The 24,246-nt window shown below is 46.4% G+C and overlaps 1 protein-coding gene across 6 annotated transcripts in view; it reads right to left on the minus strand.

Moving 5' to 3' along the window:
• CLDN14 (claudin 14) overlaps positions 1–24,246 on the minus strand; it is a 59,181-nt gene that overhangs the window by 2,932 nt on the left and 32,003 nt on the right. For 3 of the 6 annotated variants that reach the window (XM_049104648.1, XM_025449823.3, XM_035709364.2), the window contains one exon: positions 8,094–8,172. The exons of 1 other annotated variant lie outside the window; for it this stretch is intronic. The gene's annotated coding sequence lies outside the window, so the exon portion shown is untranslated. 2 more of the 6 variants (XM_025449824.3, XM_025449822.3) reach the window with 2 other exon arrangements.

Below are 24,246 nucleotides of genomic sequence, written 5' to 3' on the forward strand. Positions count from 1 at the left end.
CCTGCACCTCATCAGGATGCTGGTCCCCTTTAGGCTCTGCAGGAAGGCTTTTCCTTCCACTCAGCAAGTGCTCACTTTGTGCAAGTGCTGGGTCGGGGTCGGGGACCCTGACAGTGCCTGTTGCCCAGAGCAGCCTCGGCTGCCCTGCAGTCACTGCCAGGGAGGAGAGGGGGCCCACACAGGGGTTGCTCTGATGTGTGGGCCGGGGCAGCTTCAGGAACCCCCACCTGATGCGCTGAGCACCCTAGCAGAGCTGACACCAAAGCTCCAATTTCTGGGTGTAAGCGATGCAGGGTGCTGCGTGTGCCTTGACTTAATGCTGCCTGGTGTGTTCCCCATGCAGCAGCTGTTCATCCTGTTTTCACACAGGGAAACTCTGTGTGGGGCATGAAGTTCTATGCCTAGCCTGGCTGGTCCTTTCTGTGGTTAATTCCTCTTACAAACACTAGCTTCTTCAAATAAATAGGAGCAACACTGGTGTAAAGAGCGAGAGGTGGTATCATCAAGGCCCTTCTGGAGAGTTGACTCTTCTCCCCAAAGACGTCCCAAAACATTGGTCTCAATCCTTTTGCAGTGGTTCAGGCAACCGGAGTGACCAACTGAGCCGGTTTGCTGAAGACTGAGAGGTGCCCAGGGCAGGGGACTTTCAGCCTGAAATCAGGACAGTACCAGGCAAACCTGGACAGTTGGTTCCTCCAGGTAGCCCAGAGGCTGTGAACTTTTCCAAATGGCCTTTACAATCCTTCTAGGCCTGCCCGGTGGCTGTCCCCAGGCTGATGTCCATGCAGGCTGTCCCAGGTCCAAGGCTTCTCAAAGCTCTTGCTTGTCAAGGTCAATCATTTTAAGTACACTGATCCTCAAGAATGTGGCATAAAAGCTAAGCCTGCTTGACCCCATTAGTCTAGGGAAGTGGACCTGAAGTTTATTAGAGGTCTAAATATTTATGGAAAGCCATGACTGCTAATTTTAGAAACCATTAGGTTTCTATTTTTAAACTTGTACCAGGAGGACTTGCTAATTTAAGAAGTGAGTGTTAATGAACCCCCAACTCCCAGCCACCAGCTCCCCACCCCTTCCCTGTAGTTACCAGCAGCTGCTACTGGCATTAAGTCATAATTCAGCTTCCCTGCAACCACTTTTCACTTTGGGGCCATTCGATGGAAAAACAACTTCAAATGAATGCATCTCCTTGGAAACCACATAAAACTCATCCCTGATACTCCGGAAGGATCTTGCCCAAGCATGCCTCCCAAGAGGGGCTGCGCATGCAGGACTCAATGAGCCAGCTGTGTTGAAGAGCTGCAACTGGCTTCACCTATGGGCTACTCTTTTCCTGCAGACGTGTGTGTGCCTGTGGAAACATTTGCTAGAGAGACATGAGTCCAAGACAAATATGGTCCTAAGAATCAAGTTCCAAAAAGACCTTGACAGGCGGCTGGGTGGGTGGGGCTGAGCATAACAAGATAACGCATTCCAGGAATAAAGGTTGCGTCTTGCATTTGGGTTCACAAAGTCTCCAAAGCCCACTCCGAGGTGGGCAATATGCAACCTAGTGTGTGAGTGAGCAGGATTTAGGGTGGCATTTCCCAGCCGATGTTTCTGCCACGCTGTGTTTGCAGGAGGTCTTGCGTGAGGACATAATTGTCAGGTGGGTGTGGGAGGCATCGAGAGTGCAGGCCCTCTCACCGCTCATAACAGGCAGGTATGCATTGCGAACCTCCCAGAAAAGTATGGGTAGCATTTCCTAAACTTCCTTGACTAGAGACATCCTCTTTTGACTTTTCCAGGGAACGACTTGAAGTCAGATCACTCTGGCAAGCAGACTGAGAGGATATAAGTCCCTTGAAAGTTTAATGGGGCAAAGGTGAGTTTGAGTTGCTAAACCAAACAAAGCAAAACAACAAAATTTGATTTTGGGGAGGCTGAGTGAGCACAGATTGGAAGGCCAGCAGGATGTAGGGTTTGCCCCCAGCAGAGTCTCAGAAAGCCCCAGGGCTGTAACAGCATGAAAATCCATAAGGGCAGCTGTGAAAAATGCCAGGGCACTTGTCAGCCCTTCCAACTGGATCTGGTTTTATGAGCACCAGATCTGAGAGGTGAGGGGTTTTTTTTCCATATAAACTTTTATGTTGTTCCTTCCTCTGTTGTCTGTGAGATATATACGTACATATACATATATATATATATATATATATAAAATTTATGAAAGAAAGAATTTTTTCTTTTATGAAAGAAAGAATTAAAAAAAAAAAGCAGGAACTCTCAGCATATGGTAGAGTCTCTCCATTGTGTTCAGCCTCCCAGCCTGCCTGGACTCCAGCTGTGTCCACTTCGGAGTTTTGTCTCCCAGTTAGATGTCATTTCAACAGCAATGGCCAGTGGGGACAACCTGGCAGGGACAGGGGACAGAGGCATTGTTCGCCTAGCCCCTCTTCCTGCTTTTTTACTGTCCATGGTCCCTGAGACATCTAGTTCATTCTTCATTTTGTCCAGTCTTCTTAAGACCTTTTTCCTGCTTGGTGGAGTGTGAGCTCAGGTCTCGCTGGCCATCCAGACTTCCTGGAGGGCTGCAGGTGTGAGGCCAGTAGGACATTTGAGTCACATGATGTTCCCATCCCTCAGAAGTCTCACCTTTGGCTACCTGTAGCTGTCCCCCACCTCACTCCTCGAATACTCAATCCCATTATGAGTAGCTCACCTATGGGAACACATGGCTTTCTGACTCTTCCCCACCTGCACTGCTAAAGGGCATGTGGGACCTGGCATGGGAGTGGTGCAGGTCATTTATGAGGAAGGAGGGCAGGAGCCAGACGTGTGGGGAATTTTTTTTTTTTTTTTTTTTTTTTACCTCGAATCCCCTGGATGCTCCTGTCTGGGTGAAAAGTAGGAAGGTTTAGCCACTCAGCCTCTCTCCAGCCTTGAACTGCCCTGCAGCAGATTCAGATTTTAGATTTAAAGCCATTTGGGAACGGACCATCTCACACATGTCTGCCTCAACAGCTCTTGACCGGGTGGTGGATCCATAGCAGAGACAGCAAAAAACCTGGTTTCCTAGAGCTTATCAAGGAAAAGGAAGAGCTGCCTTTTAAAAGAAGATGGTCCTTGCACTTTGAAAGAATGCAGAGTTGTCTCAACTTTGATGTTCAGCAATTTTAGAAAACGTCTAGTTCAAAAAAGCTGTCTGTCCTTCTTGTCACTCCAACCAGACTGGCTCTTCATTGCTGCTGAGATATTTCACAAATGCTGCAACTTGGAAACTAAGAATAAACTCAAGGGAGATTTGGATTCACCTTAATGAGATTAATTAGTAAAACTAACATGAGAAAATAAATGACTTTTACGGTATATCCAAAAGAAATAACTCCAACCAGTATTTCCTAAGTACATGTTGGATACTGTGTTTCTTGTTAATGTACAAAGCAAAATGGATTTTTTTTTTGCTAGCAGCTTAGGTATCCTCTGGAAGTGCGATTATAGTGCATCTTCTTACACAAATATATAAGGATTATGAGAAAGTGATAGAGTAATATCTTGGAAAAACCATTTTATATTCATTCAGGATGGGCCCATACTGTGGGTTTTTTGGCTCTAAAAATGAAGTTTCCTTAATTACCATTCCAAACTTTCTGTAACTTTCCTTGGGTTATTTTTCAGACTGGCAGGCATCTGTATTTTAAATTTATGAGGACTTCTCTGCCATCTACACATGTTGCAGAAGAACTGCAGTCTTTCTGTGACAGCCAGAGACGGAATAATTGTATGACTAAGTTATTACTACCATGGTGGTTAGGACTTGCTCGTGTTATTTAGGGATATTCATGTGAAATATCTTGCCCACATCATATAGACATGACAATTTATAGATTAAATCTTTCCCCTGTCTTTTGGATGACCAAAGAAAAATCTACTTTTCATAATAAGGACTGGTTTGGGGAAAAGCCTGTGTTAATACAAATGAAAACCATGGCTATGTGGTTGGATGCTTGTAGAGACCATTTTCAACTCAGCGAGATTGAGCAATCTATTGATTTAGTGAAAAACGCAAGTTTAAATAACCACAGCCGTAAAAATTCTAAGCCATTTTTCAGGAGGCATTATCTCTCTAATTTCAGCTCACCAAATTTCATTTAGAATCCATTAAAAATACAGCAGATAAATATTTCTAAATGAAACTATTGAATTTCATGTACTAAAACATACTGGTGCCTTTGCATAGCTGTTTTTCCTGACAAGATAGTTGTATAGATTTCTTATGTTGTTGTTTTTCATTTTTCAAGGTATAGGAGAATAAAAACCTATTACACAAGAAAAATATTTAAAAAAAATATGGGGCGCCTGGGTGGCTCAGTTGGTTAAGTGTCTGATTCTTGGTTTAAGCTCAGGTCATGATCTCATGGATCATGGGATTGAGCCCAAGTTGGGCTCTGTGCTCAGCAGGGAGTCTGCTTGAGATTCTCTCCCTCCTCCCCTCCCTCAACTAGTGCACACACACATGCTCTCTCTCTCCCTCAAATAAATAAATCTTTTTTAAAAAGAGTAAAAAGACATGGGTATTGTCTAAACTGTTAAATTAAATGATTCATAGTTAAAATGTTCCAAGGGAAAGCTTTATGTAAGGGGTGTTATGGGTTGAATTATGTCCATCCAAGAAGATAATGTTGAAATCCTAATACCTAATGCCTCAGAATGTGACTTTATTTGGAAATAAGGTTGTTGCAGACGACCCATGGGGTGTGAGAGCTATATGCAGCCCCATTTATTGAGAAGATGAAGACAGTAGGAGGTGGGCAGTTTTGGAGGGCGAAGGGCAGAAAAGAGGAGTTTTGTCTTGAATGTGTTGAATTTGAGATGCCTATGACTGCCGAGGTAGGGACATCCGTGGTTAGATTTGGGACACAACAGCATAGATCTGGGATTAAGAGCCGTGAGATTGGATGAAAGCCTAGACCTTCGTCTTCCCAATGACTCCAGGAGCCCTCCAACATCAGAGATTGGGTGATGAGGACAAGGTAGCAGTACAGGACACAGGAGTGGCCACAAAGAAGGAGGCAACCCAGAGTGGTGAGTGCGAAAAGAGATCCACATTGGAGAGAGTAATCCATTATACCAGGTCATCAGACAAATGAAGTAATCTGAGTACTGAGAAATGACTGTTAGATTTAGCAACGTGAAGGAAACTGCAGACCCTGGTAAGCACAGTGTTAGTGGAGTGATTTTATGGGTTCAAGAGAGAATCAGGATGGGATACATGAGCCTAGAACATTCTTTCAAGGACTTGGACAATCAAGTGCCCTCCCAGTGCCCCCCAGAGTTTTGTTCTTACCACCCCAGTCCTCTTTCGGGGACCCCAGCCTGTCCTGGGCACTCAGCCCACCTCATGTATTGATCTTGGCCAAGAAGTTACCCCAGGAGGCATTTACATTTTCCTGGATGGCCCCTGGAAACAAATCTCCTCCTGTCCTTGGTCCCAAAGAATAACATTCACGTTGGTAAGGATATGACTGGCTCAGCCCTCGGAGGGAGACCAGTGATACTTTCAGGTATGTGCTTTTAAAACATTTAAGAAGTTTAGAATTCGTTGGGTCAGGCATGAAATTTCAGATTGCAGAAGTCCTCATAAAGGCAAAACCCTCACTGATGAAATAGTGCATGGCATTTCTAGCTTAGTCTTCAAACATAGACAAAGGGCCATGTTGTGCATTTTTCTCTGAAGAGTACAGGCCACCATTGGTTACTTTTGCCCATCCTCAGGACTTCTGCAGAAGAAGCCAGTGTAAAATGAAAATGGGGGCCCCTTGTTCAAAAATCACTAAGAATTTGAAGATGAATGAAATATAAGCTAGTACAGTACATTAAACAAGCATGGGGCTCTCCTGAGGGTGGGGTCCTATGGGACCTGGCAGGTTGAAGCCTGCCCTGCTGGTTATGGATGGAGTGAGGAACTGGACGTTGGGATTTTTTTCTCTCTTACACCCATGAGTACACCTTGTTGAGATGTTGAAAGGAACAGGAGACACTTTTGCAGTGTTCTGCAGGATAAAAAATATGGTTTCTTATGTTTATTTTTTCCTCATTTAAGTGCAGCCCAGATGCCTCTGTAAATATCTGCCAAGGAGGAGCCTTTCAAAAACAAAGCTATTGCTGGTCTCCTATGCCCAAGAACGGCCTCCAATGGAAACAGACCTGTCGTACTAAATCTGTTTTCACTTTCCTCTTGTTCCAGGGAGGCTGTAGGTGTGCATGGCATTGGGTGTGCACATCCAAGTCTAGGGAACAGCTGCCTCTGGGTGGCTTGCTGCTTCTGGGAGGCTCTGCTCCAAGCCCCTACCCTCTGGTAGGGTCCCCAGCCCCTAGCAAGAAGTGGTGAGGTGCCTGAGTCCCAGATACTCCTTGTCCCTTCCAGAATCCTCCACACGGGAGGCCCTCTGAGAGCAAGCCCTGGGCACCCTCCCAGCATACGGCCCCCAGTGGAAAATCCCCGGTGCGTTATTGCTATTGGCAGCCCAGGGAAAAGCCTGTGGCCCTGGCGGCCACTGGTCCCGCAAACAGTGCGAGGAATATGAAGATCAGCTGCAGGGAGGAATGTTTGAGTTTAAAAGTGCCAAGAATCACTCCTGAACTGGCAAGATTGACTGTCTGAATTTTAAAAAAAGACATCGGAAGAAGCATTGAAAACAGGCTTTTAGACTTCTTGTTCTGTGTAATGGAAGATACTCTCTGATATAAGTGGAGAATAACTTTTTAAAAACAAAAACTGAAGTTCAATTGCATTGATTTTTACTTAAAAAAAACTGGAAAACAAATACTTACAGTAACATTTTCATGGTACCAAAGAAAGAATCTGTGTTTCTTCCTTTTTTAAACAGATTTCTTTGTAGATGCTTAAAAAGCATTGGTCCCATTATAGATGTGGGTAAGTAAAACACAGTAACCATAAGAAATTTTTGCCAAGGAGATGGTGCCAGATAAGAATGGAGGCCGACTTCAAGTCTCACTAATTTGAGCTAACAGCTCAGCCTTAAATGACTCACCTGGCTATCTACATCATAACAGCTGCTTCCCAGAACTGTCTAGAAGATGCTGAGATAATATATATGTAAAAACCTATAAGCGCTGTAAGGACACCCAACAAATGCAAAATCTGTGCTGCTGAAGATTTATCATCATTACAGATAAATCCATTCCCGACTCCATCGAAGCCAGCCCGGGCACCCAAGACCTGGCGCTGTCGCTGGAGAACGCAGCAATGGGGGCTCTTCTCTGGTTTCCCAAGACTTCAAAACTAAACCGAGCGATTAAGAGATTTTTGACCTTGAAAACTGCAGGAATTAAATCTCTTGGTGGGAATGTGCAGCCAAAAGCCAGTGTCCTGAGTGACTCCAGGGTCTGGGGACCCTCTCAGGGCTCTAATCCCGGATCCCTTTCTACTCTGCCTGTGGCCCTCCCAGCAGGCCTCAGGAGGACCGCCCATCTTGGGAAGACCATGGCAGCTGTTGGGGATGTGGGGTTCAAGGTAGTTGAAGGATTAACTCACGGATCAGATTGCATGGAAATTCCCCGTTTTACCCTTATTAGGAGAGATCTATAACTTTCCTGCCCCTTCTCCCATGCCTGTGTGTGTGTGTGTGTGTGTGTGTGTTGGTGGAGAGGAGTACAGGTTATGGGGAGGAAAAAGCTCCCATGCCTGGAAACTCTGGATGCTCCATTTGCCTCTCTTTGCAGGAGAAATAAGCCAGTCACAATGCAAAGGGTTAGTGACAGTGAGCTCAAGCTGATGCCACCTCGAAACACTCAACAGATTTAGCCCTTGCTCCCGGACCGGGGCCAGCCAGTGATGAAAGAGTTCTGCCCAAACACTCAGGAATGGGGTCTTGTCCTTCCTGGCTCATTAGGAACCCAGCTGTCCTCACCCTTGCCTGCTGGGGTCCCCCAGGGACCTCCAACCCTGCGTCAGCTGCATTTCTGCAGAGGGATATGGACTGTGCCACCTGGAGAACCCTTGCCTGCTCATGCCTCTGGTCAGTGGTGCCTCATGGCCCCAAGACAAATGACTGTCAATCCTAAACCCTCCCATAGCCTCACCCCAGACTCACATGCAGGGGCCCTGAGTCCCATCCGCTTCATCAGGTCACTCATCAGTGGGGCTGCTCCGGACTCTGGCTGGGGGCCAGCCTGTGTGAAACAAGGATTCCTTAGGGATGCCGCCGCCCTCCTGTCTTCCCTCTTGCACCAACCGGAAGCTTCAAAGCCAGATTCTCTCAAACACTTTTGAGAGAAAAGTGTTACCTTGCTCTTTGAGAAGGGCCTGCGTGGGCACATGTGTCATCGGTTGAATGGTTAACTGCCCCGTGCGTGATATGAGGCAGCTGGGCCAAGGCAGACTTTCAGGACCAACCAGAAATGTCCTTTCCGCACTTTGGAAAAATGCCCAATACATCTGAACATAGTCATCTCGTCCCTATAACACCCTCTGGTGACTCTCCAGGGCTGCCCAGCCCAGCACCATCCCCTGTCAGCCCAGCCCACCCGCCCACACTCCCTGCACCAGGCCCATTGGCTGTGCACTCCTCTGTGTCCTTACTCATGGCTTCCCAATGAATGGCCTGATTCCTGCCAAGGATCCCCTCCTTTGGCCCTGACCACCCATCCTCCCCTGGGCTGGTCACCTGGCAGTTGTCCCCATACTGTGTGGGACTTTTATCATATTGAGCAACTCAAGAGTTTCTCAACTTGCAGGCTGGTGTGCCCTGGACACAAGCCATTGGATTTTGAACCAACATGCAACTGCGTTTTATTTTGTCGGCTACAATTGCAGACTTGGGCAGTTAGGCGGTATATGTTGGTAGAGTATGGAATGGGATGGGTCTTGGAGCACTGTGTGGAAGGATGGCTGGTTTGGTACGAGTTGGAGATAACGGACAAGGTGAAATGTGAAGCCAGTGCCAAAAGAAGAAGCTGGCTTTCTTGGGATGTACAAAAAGTTTGGGAAGTAAGACTGGACATAGTTCTGAAGGTAGGATAGCTCCTGAGGGTGGCGGAAGGAACAGGGCTGTGCTGGAAACGCCCCCAGCCCGTCCAGGTGTGCAGCCAGCCATTCTGGGATACAGAATTGTTGAGAACTGTGGTTTAACTTGACCCACATGCCTAACTCTTTCTCATTGATTCCATCACTACACTCCAAGGGTGGGGACTTGGGCTTCTGTGTTCTCTTCACAGCAGTCCTCCATCTGCACGGCTTTGGTTGATACTTAAAGACAGTGAAGGAACTCAACAGTGGGCAAACGGCCCTGAGCATGGACCAGAACCTGGCTCCTGTGTCCCTGGCAATGGGAGCCTGATGGCAGATGGGGTGTCTTGTGGAACCGCTTCGAGGTTGGAGTAGTTCAGAAGTGTCTGTTAGATATTACTGATGGAGGATTGACCTGCAAACTAAATCCACGTAGCTTTTTATTTTTTTTTAATCTCTTCTCCAGAAGTAACTGTTATAAACAAAATCCTCTTTGGTTCAGAGCCATCACAGGTCCAGAGCCTCTTCTCTTCAGTAACTATCATCTATAGTAAAATGCACCTGCACGATCTGTAGTTTTAAGCTGGAAATGTTGGGGGATGATCTGTAATACTTTTGTTTTGGGGGGTGATTTGGCTGCAAGTAATACACTTAGTTTACAACTGCTTTTGATTTCTTGGCACTGACTGTGTATTTTTGGGAAATCCTGCAGAAACAGACAAAATGAGAACCCAAATTTGTTTAAAAAGATTATGATTTTTTAAATAAATGCTACATCTAACTGTGAGCAAAGTAGACATAATATTATGTTTTGTAGAACTTTCATTAAACCTTCATTAATCTTGATTTTTCTCTGGAACAATTCATTCCTGTTCTGGGCTGAAGTGTGACAGCTCCCAGGCCCATGGCCCTGGTGAGTGGCTCCTGATGGACAAATGAGCCTTTCCTGGGACAGAGGGCAAAGACGCAGGTTTATCAATTATTGATTAATTGATTGATTGATTGAACTCCAGCATATGTGAGCAACAGGTGCTTGGTGAGCAAGACGGATACTGCTCCTGCCCCCTCAGAGTGTGGGGTCTCAGGCACACAGAGTAAGTTGTACTAGGGACAACTGGCAGGCAGGGAGGCCAGCTTGGGAGCTCCAGCCCTCCTTTCCCACCCGGGACCCTCATCCTTGTTGCTCCTACCTGCCATCAAAGTCCACCCTTGGATCCTTTTTTAAACTCTCAGGTGCAAATGACTCGTAACAGCTTAACATTTTACCCCACCCAGGAGGTATTTTTAAGTCTATAGGATAAAGATTTAATAGTGAAATCTCAAACACCGATCAGGGGACATAGGAGCATTGGGAAGAAGGTCTACCCCTAAAATCATTCTACTGAGCTAGGGTGACTTCTGTCTTTGTGGATATGATAGAAGCCAGTAGATGCTTCAGATTAGATGGATGGGCAGATACATTAATGGACGGATGGTTGGATGGATGGTTGGATAGACGGATGGACAGAAGATGGATAGATGAATAGATCACCTTTATTCTGCTCTCAACTGGTGTTTGAAGTCTGATTCATTTTTTGATTTCTCATAGAGCTGGTCTAGGGTCTGACACACATTAGGGAGTGGGTAAAAAGTTTGTTGAATGAACAAATTAATGAAAAGGAGGTTATACATATGCAATAAACCTGTGGTTTGGGTTACTGTTTTGGGCTCCTTTTGATTTGAGTAACACACAAGCAGGCAACTTGAGTCTGCAGTTAGCAGACTCTTAGCTCTCTTCTTGGGGTAAAGGCCATTACAGAACTTGACCTTGCTCAATTTATAGACAGCATATCCCGTGGAAGCCACTAGACTCCCATGGAAATTCTTGTTCCAGATTACATGTTAAGTTGGCACAGGTCCAACTGTGGTGGATGCCTCGTATTAGTAGTAGCAATAATAAAATGATCCTCAATACTAACATAGCACTAATTGTATGCTCGTTGTGGTTTTAAGCACATTACATATATTTACTAAATGAACCCATAAAATAGCCCGTTACTCTAGGCACTACCATTAACACCATTTTATGGATGAGGAAATGGAGGTTCCAAGAGGATAAATGACCTGCCCAAGGTCATCCAGCTCTAAGTGGCAGACTTGAACCCAGGCAGATTGGCCTCAGCATCTGGGCTTATATCACTATATAAACCAGATCCCCAAAATCAGTTGGCAGCTGCCAGGCTCCTGTCATCGAAGGAGAGTTTTTGCTGCTTCTTCAGAAGGAGGGCTCTTACAGGCACCAGGTTGCTAAGGTGCTGGCTCGGGGTCCTTTTGGTGTCCTGGCATTGACAATAGTGTTATCTGTGGAGGGACCAGCTTGGTGGGGAAGGCTCCTTCCCTGTCAGCTATTGACTCAGGCAGGAAGAGAAGACCAACTGCAACAAAGAAACAACCAGCCTCACAGCCATTCGACCCTGCAACAGGGCTGAGGGGGCAGGGACAGGTGTGCATCTGTGTATCCATCATAGAAACAGGAAGTCTGGCCTCTTTACTGAGGATGACTGGGGGCTTGCTGGCCTTTCACTGGGAGGGGTATGGGGCATGCCAGGCCATCCATGCTCAGCCACAGTCTGCATTTAGAATTGGGAGCCCTGGGGCCACTTGGAAGAAAAGATACTTTCTTTAGGGAAATACCCTAGAACTGCCCTGAGACAAGTGAGACAGGAGGAGGGCGAGAATATGATCATTTATGTGTGAATGTCTGTTAAATCTGGATTTGAAAATCCCATATTTTTGGGTTTAAGCGGTGCTTTTCTGACATAAAGAGTGAATTGCAAAGTCAGACTAGGGGATTATTACTTTTTCACCAAGTGAGTAGCCTTCAAAGCTGTCCAGTGTATTAGTTTCCTGGGGCTGCTGTAACAATGTACCACAAGTTGGGTGGCTTAAGACAATAAAAATGTATTCTCTCAGTTCTGAAGAAGTCCAAAATCAAGGTGGCAGCAGGCCCTCGCTCCCTTCTAGGTCTAGGTAGGATCCCTCCTTGCCTCTTCCAGCTTCCAGTGGTGGTGGCTGTCAATCCTCAGCCCTCCTCTGCATGCAGCTTGTATTACTCCAGTCTCTGCTTCTGTCTTTACATGGCTTCTTTCCTTTTTGTCTCTTTCGTAACATGGCTTCCCCACCCCCTTTTTAAGATTTATTTTAGAGAGAGAGAGAAAGGAGAGGGGTAGAGAGAGAGGGAGAGAGAGAATCTCAAAAAGACTCCTCCCTGAGTGTGGAGTCCAATGGAAGTCTTTTTTTTTTATTTTTATTTATTTATGATAGTCACAGAGAGAGAGAGAGAGGCAGAGACACAGGCAGAGGGAGAAGCAGGCTCCATGCAGGGAGCCGGACGTGGGATTCGATCCCGGGTCTCCAGGATCGCGCCCTGGGCCAAAGGCAGGCGCCAAACCGCTGCGCCACCCAGGGATCCCACCAATGGAAGTCTTGATCCCAGGACCCTGAGATAATGACCAGAGCTGAAATCAAGAGTTGGATGCCCAACCGACTGACCCACCCAGGCACCCCCAGCATCTCCCTTTTATAAGTACGCCAGACATACTGAATTAAAGCCCACTCTAATGAGCTCATCAGAACTTGATTGTATCTGCAAAGACTCTATTTCCAAATAAAGTCATCTTCACAGGTACCAGAATTAGGAACATACCTTTTGAACATACCTTTTTTGGGGGGACAGAATTCAACCCATAACAGCTGGTGATATCTGTGGCTCACTAGTTCCTTACTACATGGAATGAGACCGTGATTTTCATTAGGACCAGGGAATCTCAGCGGGAAGCACTGATACTTGAATGCAGGTTAAACTGATAGAGCAGAAGATGCTGTATCAGTCAAGTTCATTTCCAAATACAGAGCAAAAGCAAGATGCCCTCCTAATCTTATGCTTTGTTTTGTTTCCTGAAGCTTCTTCCTTGGCTGCCTCAGGACACATTCTCATCCCAAGTTAAATGACTACAAAGTGAAAATGAAGACAAACCAAGTAACAGTCTGGAAGCCATGCAGCTAGTAGGGGAGAACCCTCATTTTCCATCAATTATTAATTATAACCTTTGCCTATTTCTTGAAAGAATCCTTCAGAAAGAGGTGCCTTGGTGGTTCAGTAGTTGAGGCTCTGCCTTTGTTGGCTCAGGTCATGATCCCAGGGTCCTGGGATCGAGTTCCACATCGGGCTCCCTGCGGGGACCCTGCTTCTCCTTCTGCCTCTGCCTCTGTCTCTGCCTCTGTCTCTGCACCTCTCATGAATAAATAAATAAAATCTTAAAAAAAAATCCTTCAGAAATACCTAGGGTTAATAGTGCTTTGTAGTCTACCTGGAAAGAGTATCAGAAAGAATTTTGCTTAGTGGGGACATTTCCAATACACAAGTGAACTGATGGCAAATGTATTTAATAGGGGAGACCACGGGGAAATAAATTAAATAGGTTCCTGTTTATGCTTTTATCCTGGAAGACTATGTAGATTTTAGTTCAAGCAGGGCTTCACTGGGGCTGTCTGAACATAAATATGTTGGCTAATGCTGGTCACTTGGTATGAAATGGGACGTTTCTGAAATTTAAACAACATATCTGTGACACATGACCTCACTTTTATTTATCTGGTGCCCATGATGAAGCTGACAGCAACCTCAGCAACACACATTTCAACCTGATCCTGTTTTTGCTAATTGTTCTTTTGTACTCTGGACACAGGAAGATTTAACCTGTCGGATGAGATAGATACCAGTAACTTCACAGCCAAAGTGCTTGGAGATCATCTGATAAATAGTGACCACCAAAGAATTATGTATTAACTATTAAGAGGCCACAAGAATTGAAAGTGGAAACTCAAACAAGCATGTGTGTGCCCATGTTCATAGCAGCATTATTCACAGTAGCCAAAAGGTGGGAGCAGCCCAAATATCCACTGATGGATGAATGGATAAACAAATGAAGTCTATCCATACAATGCAGTTATTATTTAGGCATAGAAAGGAATAAAATTATGACACCTGCCACAACATGGGTGAACCCTGAAGACATTATGCTCAGTGAAATAAGTCAGTCATAAGAGTCAAATATTGCATGACTCTACTTATATAAAGTCCCTAGAGGACTCTGATTCATAAAGACAGAAAGTGGAATGGTGGTTACTGGGAGCTGGGGAGTTAGTGTTTAATGGGGACAGAGTTTCTGTTTCGTATGCCGAACACATTGTGGAGATGGATGGTGGTGATGTTTGTACCACAATGTGAATGTACCTAACACCACTGAACTGTACACTTAAAAATGATTAAAATGGTAAGTTTTATGTTATGTGTATTTTACCACAATAAAAGACATGCACACACATACACATAAGATGCGTGTTTTATATTAGCCATTCTGAGTGGGGCCACCCCATCCAGTGTGGTCTTGTGGTAGTTCATTACCACAAGGGGATGCCTGGGTGGCTCAGTGGTTGAGCGTCTGCTTTCAGCTCAGGGTGTGATCCTGGAGTCCTGGGATCGAGTCCCGTATCAGGCTCCCGGCATGGAGCCTGCCTCTCTCTCTCTCTCTCTCTCTCTGTGTGTGTCTCTCATAAATAAATAAATAAATCTTTTTTTTAAAAAAAAAGGAGTTTCATTGGAATAAATGTTCTCAGATACTAACCAAGACAACACTGTTCTCTTATCTCTATTCTAGATGATAATTCTGAGAGCCAAATGCCAAATCCAGACCCTGGCCCACCTGGGAGGACAGAGGACTATCAGGATTTAAGGCCAGGAAACAGTGGTCTTCCTGCAGTGAGCCCTTCTTTCCTCAGGGAGTCGCTGTGGGAAGGCCCACTCAGCCTGGTGCAGGCCTGCGGCTACCAAGGGAAGAGGTGGTCATGCAGCACATTGCAGGAGCTGGCAGGCAGGCAGCCTAGCTCCAGGTGGGACCAGAGAAGACTGCCGGGTCATCCATCTGCCGTTCTGAACAAAGGCCTCGCCCGCCCTGGACTCCTTCTAATTGCTACCCACTCCACGCACAGTCTACTGATGCTGGTGCCGCACGTCTGAGTTTCCTATGCCTTCTAATTTGCTGAGTGCTTACACGAAGACTATTTATTATCTAATCCTACAGACGACTCTGTGAGGCATCTGTTATCAAGTTTAGGCATCTTGTGCAGTCCTCACAGCTGCTCATAGGAGAATCTGGGCCTCTGACCCAAGCTTAAGTTCCTTCCTCCATAAGCTGCCAGCCCAGAGTCACCAGCCCTCCCTCAAGCTGTCAGAAAAGGCAGTCGTGATGAGCAAGTGGGGTCACAGTGGAGCTCTGCAGGAGGGCACTGAACACTCCATCAAGATTTGTTGAGTGAACAAGAGCAGGTCTTAAGCATGATTTTCAGAAAGGCCTTGCTCTCTGTTCCAATCCTGGCTTATGTTCATTGCAGCTGAGCAGGCAACATGGCTTTGCTGGGTCCTGGCTTCAGACAGTTTTAAAACATCACAGTTGCCATGGATCAGACAGTTTGTGGATGACAAATTCAGGCTCTCGAGACACGCAGACACCAAGAGGCCCTTTTTCAAAGGAAGAAGAATATTCTCAATATTCAGTCTGATAAGCATAGAATGATATTTGTTTGTGCCCTGATGGACATTACTCACAACCTCCTTTCTAAAGTTTGGTCCTAAGACAAGGCACTTGAATCTGTACCTTCCAGCTCTTAATAATCCCAAATCTCCCTTCTCCACCGGAGGCCTCTTCCATAAAGAGGTTAATCAGAAAACAAGAAGGAACACACAAAGCTCGCAAAGGCAGAGCAGCGAGGAATGTAATATGTTTAAGAGAGTCAACGAAAATAAGAAAGGAGCCCAATGTCAAACTTAACACCATCATTTTAATTTCCAAGTGCTTTTGGGTTTTTTTCATGTTGGTTTCATGGAAATTTATGTTTGCAGAGAACACTGTATTTGCTACAGGATCTTGCTGTGTTCATTTAGCCCGGTAATAAAAACCATCTGCCTGAAATCCTTTTTGGAACAAGAAAAGGTATAAACAAATAGGCAAATGGGTATAAATGACCAGGGGAAGGGGAGGGCTGTTTCAGAAAGGGGGAGTGTGGGTAAGCCCCGAGCGAATGCTGTAGGCCAATATTTGTGGGAGCTGCCACCTTTGGAAGGCATGTGTGAGGCAATTATGAAAACCCATACTGCTTTCAAATAAATATTTGAATGGGGAATGGGTGAGGATGAACAGGCACCTTTCTCTTCCTGAACACTCATTCTGTACTTGGAGTTTCACCACCAGAGTGAGCAATATTAGGAAGCATTGACCCCTGAGACCCTGTAGTGAGTTGAATAGTGTTGTTCCATCCCAGAACTCATGTCCACCTGGAAACTTATTTGTGACCTTATTTGGAAGTAAGGTTTTTGTAGATGTAATTAAGATGAGGTCATACTACATTAGGGTGGGCCTTAAATCTAATGGCTGGTGTCACTATAGGAGAAGAAAAGAAACACACAAGAGAGAAAGGCCGTATGAAGATGAGGCAGAGATTGAGGTGATTCAGCTGCAAACCGAGGAGTGCCAAGAGCCCCCAGAGGGTGGAAGAGCTAGGAAAGGATCCTTCCTTACAGCCCTTGAAGCCTTCAGGGAACATGGCCTTGATGACACCTTGATTTCATTCTCTGGCCTCCAGAACTGTGAGAGAATCAAGTTCTGTTGTTTGCGGGCCCCTGGTTTGTGGTGATTTACTATGGCAGTTACAGAAAATGCATACTCCCCCCATTTCTGCTGGGAGCTGTTTAGGCTGGGAGAGATGGGCATATTAGAACCAAGAAGGACTTGGTCAGATTCTTGGCCCTCATCTTAAGAACTGAGGTCCAGGAGTAGGAAGACCTGATCTTGAAAGAATACATGTCAAGCCAGTTTTTCCCATTAGTTCATTTGTTTTCTTGTTACCTGAGAGGAAATCCCTGGATGACCACTAGATACTCCTGGGTCCAAGGAGGAAAGAAGGCAGCCCTAGAGCAAGCAGGTGGTGAGAGGCTCTGTCCTGTTCTGCTGGTCTCAGGGTTGGCTCCACAGAGAGGTGGGATATCCTAGGAGTCCCAACTGGGTTGGAGGATCTGTGAGTAGAGAGGGCTGCTCTTCTGGCTGCCCTGGGAGGCAGGGCATGGAGAAGAAGTAGCAAGAAAGACTAGGTTCTTTGCTTCTGATATTCAATATAGGTTTTTATATTCTCAGCAAGACTGTTCTTGAGAATCAGGCATTGATTGGCAAGAGATAATTTTTAAAATTCCTTTAGCTCCTATCACCATATAAAGAACAAAGCATAGAGATTTGATCTCTGAAATTCTTATAATCTAGAAAACTCAGGACAATGCATTCAAGTACTTGCCCCAAGGAACAGAAGAAGCTGTTCTTTCCAGCTCTGGTGGACAAAGAGGAGAAGGGAGACCAAGGAAGGGGAAGCTGGTAGTCACATACACTTGCCTCAATCTCCCCCAAATTGAATATTCTGGGGGAGTCCAAAGAAAACGGGCCTTTCTTCTGCTTCCTGTTTGAATCCTTGGGGGAGATAACCCCATCCCAACATGGGGATGCTTGGGTGTCGGGGAGCATAATGTGGTCATGGGAAGGTGGGATGAGTGAGCCTGAGTTGGGATTCCTGGCTTCCTTCATCTCCTCTGAGGCCTGGAAGTGATCCAGGAATCCTCACATGTCCCCAAAGGAAGTACAGCATGTAGCTAAAAGTCTGGCTGGGAGCCAATGGCTGCAAGGAGTCCACCTTGGCCAGGGATGGAGTGGGCATCCCATCAGATGTTGAGGGATCTCCAAAGTGTCTTGGTCCCATGTGAGAGTCCCTAAGCCTAGTCCCTCAGTCCCTTGTCTTCAGTAAGGACATCAGCTGGACGTCCAGAAGGCAGACCCAACCCATGCTTCCCTGAGTAGGTATCTATCAGCACAATCACCAGGATAAGCATAGCTTCCTGGTAGAAGAGGCCAGGGCAGGACTGGATGGGAGATCAGTCATGTCCCCATGGGGACTGTGAGCTGCCTTGTGCACTGGCTGCCAACTCAGTATGAGTGCAGGGAGGAGAGAACCAGCACTCATGAGAGATGAACCCTACCAGTAAACATTTCCCTCTTGAAGCCTGCTTCGCTCAAAGATGATCATTTCAACCAGAAAGGATGAAGGTAATACTAATACTGGTCAAATATTAAAATCTCCTCTGCAACCATAGGACAAGGACTCAGGATGAAGAGAATTAAAGAAGCTTCATGCTCCCCCCTCCCATACAACTGAATGATGACGTGACTCTGAACCCTCACCACCTTGGCATGGAAAGGCATGTGCTGAACCGTGTTGCTCCCCAAATTCCCATGTTGAAGTCCTAACCCCCAGGACCTCAGAATATGACTATATTTAGAGACAGAGCCTTTAAAGAGGTAAATAAGGCAAAATGAAGTCATATGGATGGGCTCTAATCCAATCTGACTAGTGTCCTCACCCCAAAAGGAGAGGAAACTTGGACAGAGGATCATGTGAAGCCAGAGTCAGAGACTGGAATGATGTAGCCACACACCAAGGGATGCCCAGGATTGCTGCAATGGCCAAGAGCTGAAAGAGGCAGGGAAGGATCCTCCTGTAGTGCCTTCAGAGAACACAGCCCTGCCAACAACTTAATTTTGGACTTTTAGCCTCCAGAACTGTGAGAGAATAAATTTCAGCTGTTTTAAATTACCCAATCTGTGGCACTTTGTTCCATCAGTCCTAGGAAGCTAAAAACAAAAAACAAACAAAACAAAACAAAAACAAAAACAAAAAACTAATGTCATCAAAATTGAGGTTTCTGAAGGACTGTGCTCAATCTAAGTGAATTTAAAAGCCTTTCTTTTAGGCTAGTATCCAAGATCTATAAAGAACGTATCAAACCTAACACCCCCAAAACAACCAATCCAGTCATGAAATGGGCAAAAGACATGAACAGACATTTCTCCAAAGAAGACCTACACATGGCCAACAAGCACATGAGAAAATGCTGTGCATCACTTGCCATCAGGGAAATACAAATCAAAGCCACAATGAGATACTACCTCACACCAGTGAGAATGGCTAAAATTAATTAAGACAGGAAACAACAAATTTTGGTTGGATGTGGAGAAAGGGGAACCCTCTTGTACTATTGGTGGGAATGCAAGCTGGTGCAGCCACGCTGGAAAACAGAATGGAGATTCCTCAAGAAGCTAAAAATAGAGCTACCCTATGACCCAGTAATTGCACTACTGGATGTTTACCTCAAAGATACAGATGTATCTGAAACGACGGGACACCTGCACTCCAAAGTTCATAGCAGCAATGTCCACAATAGCCAAACTGTGGAAGGAGCTGAGATGTCCTCCAACAGATGAATGGATAAAGAAGATGTAATATACAGTGGAATATTACTCAGCCACAGAAAGGATGAATATCTACCACTTACATTGACATGGATGGAACTGGAGGATGTTCTACTGAATGAAATAAGTCAATCAGAGAAAGACAATTATGGTTTCGCTCACATGTGGAATATAAGAAATTGTGAAAGAGACCATGTGGGAAGGAGGGGAAACTGAGTGGGGAAAAATTAGAGAGGAGGACAAACCATGAGAGACTCCTAACTCTGGGAAACAAAGGATTGCAGAAGGGGAGGAGGGTTGGGGGATGGGGTGACTGAGTGACGGCATTAAGGAGAGCACATGATGAGATGAGCACTGGGTGCTATACTAGAGGTTGGCAAATTGAATTTAAATATAAATAAGCCTTTCTCCTGGGGGCAGATTCCTCCAGATTCAGAACCAGGCAGGGAGTTTGGGGCCCGGGAGGCAGCAGGGCAGCTCCCTGTCCTGGTGTGGGTCACCTGGCTGGGGCCCCAGAGCAAATGCTCATCACTCCCGCGGGGCTCCCTCCCACCACGGGAGAAGCCAGCCTGGCGGAATAAGGAAAAGAGATGGCAGGGCGCACAGGCTTTCTCTGGTTCTCAAAAGGAAGCAGCTCCGAGTCTGTTTTCTCTTCCGTCAGATTGATCTTTCATATTTCCAATAACTCCTATCTTTCAGCAAACTCAAGCAGGCTGGGTAAGAGCTGTGAAAGTACCTAACTTCAAAGCCTTCACATAAATCACCTTAAAGGCCTGCCCTAAGCCCAGGGAAGCCGGAACGAGGCCTAGAAATCACTCCTTATTTCATCACCGCCTAACTGAGACTTTGTTCCCCCGTGCAGGTCACATGTGTCACCTTAACTGCTGCCACCAGGGTCTCAACCACCTCCAGACACCTGCATCAGCCGCCCCGCAAGGGCTGAGTTATGAGCCGCGCCCCAGACCTGCTGCCAGAGACTTCCATGTTATTCCAGGAGCACGATCGCCGGGGGCGGCCTCGAGAGGGTTGTGGTTTAATTTCCTTTGCTGCTTGCTGGGTAGCATGGAAGGAAACGGATGGAAATGATGGCCCTCCACGGTGGTCAATCTTCTGTCTCCACCACTGACGGTGACACTGTTGACAAGAAGGGGATACCTTTGTGTGCTGGGACAAGTATGAGAGAAGCGAGAAGAGCAATAGGGACAGGATACTAATAGTGCCTTTTTCTCTGGTCCTGGAGGATTAAAAGTTGGCTTTTCCTGCTACGCAGAGTTTTGCCTGACATCTCTTGTCTGGATTGAGTTAGGAAAGACCCGTGGGACCACGGATGGGAGAAGCTGCTCGTATGGCGGCAGGTTGGTAGAGTAAAATAAGATTTCCAGTCTCAGATGAGATACGTGCATATAAGTTCAAAAACTGTGTTATGAGGGTTCGCTGTGACTGGGAAAGGTGAGGACTGACAGTAGCAGGGCAAGACGTGCACACAGAGTGGCCCACAGCGAGCTGGGAGCACCCTTAGCGGAGTCCTTGAGTTCCAAGGAAGAGATGACCAAACCTTCCTTGGTTCTGGAGTGGGGCCGAGCTTGCTGGGTCTGCCCGTGGGGCACTGGCTCTGTGCAAACAGGGGCCTCCTGGCAGCTAAAACCCAACCAGGCTCCACTGGCCAAGCCTCGTTCCCTGCCCGGGGGTCATGTCCTTTCCTCCCAAAGAGGCTCACTTGGCACTTCTTTGTAAGTCAGCCACCCAGACAGGGGCATCCTTCTGCAATCCAGCTGTCTGGATGAGACAGCTTTGTTTTTTAAAATTTTTTAATTTTTACCAATTTGTAGTCTCAGCGCACACAAGCCGCCCTAATATGACAGGAGAGCAACCTTTGTGTGGTTGCTTTTAGGAAATGGCACGGAGGGAAGGGAACAGAGAGAGAGATGATATCAATGATGATGGCAAGCCGTAAGTGACTTAACACACGGGTTGGGGGAAAGCCACCAGAGCCCGAGACTCATGGGAAACTAGCCTTTCGAGTTTTTGTTTTTTTTTGTGTGTGTGTGTGTGTGTGTGTGTGTGTGAATGGGGCCATTCTGCCCTCAGCCTTCTCCAATTTTGAATTTATAGGGGAAGTCCAGGGCTATAATTTAGTGAGGAAAATGAGGGCATTGTGTTTTCTCTTTGAAACGACCCAATACTTAAATGGAAAAACAAGACCTGCTCTTAACAATCATTTGGTACACATTTAATAACCAGAAAAATCCTTTAATTTCCGGAGGAGGCTCAGAAATCTTTACGAAGCATGTGGCTACTGTGGTATCTGTTTAGGAAATACGTGGAAGCGGAAATAGGAAGATGTGCAGGGGTGCAGAGGGGGAGCCGCCCTGTGTGCAGGCCTCCTCAGAGGCACCTTGCCCCCTGTCTTCTGTGGACCCCGCTGGGGGGAGGCATGGGTGCCTGCTGGGTTCCCTGCGGTGGCAGCTCCATCTCAGCAGACCCTGCCACTGCCTGGCCATCCTTCACTCCCAACAGATGTGTCCTCACCTCCTTTTCTTCCTCAGCACCCTCCACCCCCACATCAGCTTCCTGGGGCTGCCAGGACAAAAAGCCATAATCTGCGAGGCTTCAAACAACAGAAACCTATTCTCTCACATATCAGGAGGCTACAAGTCCAAAATCAAGGCATCAGTAGGTTGATTCTTCATGGGGGTTTGGAGGGAGAGTCTGTCCAGGCACCTCTCCTAGATTCTGGTGGTTGCCCACAAACACTGGCCATCCTTGGGTTGCAGACGCGTCACCCCAATCTCTGCTTCTGTCATCATTTCTCTGTGTCTGTCTTTTCTCCTCTTCTTAGAAGGACTCCAGTCATATTGGGTTAAGAGGCCACCTTCCTTGGGTATGATGTCATCTTAACTCTACTAGTTACATCTGCAGTGACCCTATGTCCAAATAAGGCCACATTCTGAGGACCTAGGATGGACATGAATTTGGAGAGGGGGACACTGTTCAACCCAGTGCACCCTCATTCTCCAGACACTGAAGTCCATGGAACTCAGTTCATGGAATCCCGGGGAATTCATCCATGGAAGCTCCCAACCTTGTAGCTCATCTTTGACTGTGCCTGTTCCAGAAGACACTGTTCTCTTAACATTACATCCCAACTTAGAAATCCATTCCCCCTCCACCCCTGTCATTAGAACCAAACTCCTCTACCAGTATTTTCAACATCCTTCCCCGCTCCATCAGGTGCACCACTGAGTACTGTCTCTGGGTTCTCACTCATCACATCTCCTCCTCCATGCCCTCCTCTGCCCTCTGGCCACCACACCACGGTCTGATGGCTCTTCTCCTCCCTCCTCCCAGCCGGCCCTCCCAACTCTCCCTGCGAGCTTCTGGCTGCTGTGTCACTGCAACAGCACATGGTAGATCTCTCTTTTCAGGCTTGGTCCTTTGAGCTGGATTCCCTGACATCTCTCTCAAGCACATGCACTGATATAGCCTCTGTTTCCAGCACCCAGGAACAAGGTGGACCAGGTCCCTCCATCCCTGAATCACTCACTGACTCTCCAGTTCGCTGGTGTTCCACTCAAAAGTCATCGCCCCAGCGAGATTTCAGGCTTTCTGAAGGCCGAGACCATGATATATCTGTTTCTGCCCTCACAGCACAATCCAGAGACTGAGAACACTCAATCAGTTTTTCCCTTCAAGCATGTATGAATGCAGCCATTTTGCTTTATGGGCCTGGGTTCCTAGAAAGAATTACTCATTAGGGATTGAGTCAGTTTAGGATGTTAACACAACACAATTGGGGATAAAAATCAAGCTGTTTTATACGTGTTTTGAGTTTCTAAAGGTGGACCTGAGGTCTGCCTGTGTTAGCATCTGCAGGGTTGCTTGTTAAAAGGTAGGTTCCAGACCTAGATCTACTGAATCAGAATTTCAGGAGCTGGGTCTGGGAACTGGTATTTTTATGTCAGCCCCAGACCAACCCAGGTGATTCTTATGCGTGGTAAAGTTGAGAATTACAGATCTAGACACGTAGACAACAAATATTGATTTTAGATACATTAGTCAAGGACAAACTAGTGACTTATTAGAGCTCACGGAGCCAGCTAGGGCAAAGCCAAAAATTATTTATTGCGTCTTAGGTGACCAGTCACTGCAAGGGCTGCCATAGTCTCCTGGTGCAGAGCAACAGTCTCACAAAATCAGGTGGCCAGTGGAGAAAATCTGGTGGTGGTGGTGGGGGGTGTCTGTGGAGTGACCCCATGGGCGGCGCTGAGCCCGAAGCCTGCCCCAGCTGCAAACAGAGTCTACCTGTCTTCCTATGCTGGTTTCCCCCGAGGCGGAGAATTAGAGCACGCTGTTCATTTATAATGTTTGCTTTGCTTTTGGAAACACCTCAGGGCAACTCAGGATAGGTTTTCACAGTGGTGTTTGACTTGGCTTGGTTGCAAAGTTCCCCCTTTTTAGTCTATTTATTGCAAGTTAGCACACGGCCCCATATCCAGGAGTCCACTGCCAGGTCTGACACAAGTCGAGGGCAGGCAAATGAAAGGAAATGGTGGGAGGGCTGAATCGTGTGTCCCTATATCTATCTTCCCAGCTTAGAGCTAAGCTGAGGTCTGACCTTTTACTGTAGCCCAGTGATGCCTTGAGGTGGAGCGACACTTCCAGCCACTGTCTGCCCTGCAACAGGGTCCAAAGGATTATTTTCCAAGGAGATATATTCCATTCTTTTTAGCTCTCATTTTGCATATATATTTTCTTTTCTTTTTATTTTAAAAAAGTCTGCTACCTTTCCATAGTAAATTGCTTGTCCTCTTGATATTCACTTTCGAGTTTCAAATAGATGCCATGTCACATTTT

Source organism: Canis lupus, chromosome 31 (assembly GCF_003254725.2).
Source record: "Canis lupus dingo isolate Sandy chromosome 31, ASM325472v2, whole genome shotgun sequence".
NCBI classification, from domain to species: Eukaryota; Metazoa; Chordata; class Mammalia; order Carnivora; family Canidae; genus Canis; species Canis lupus.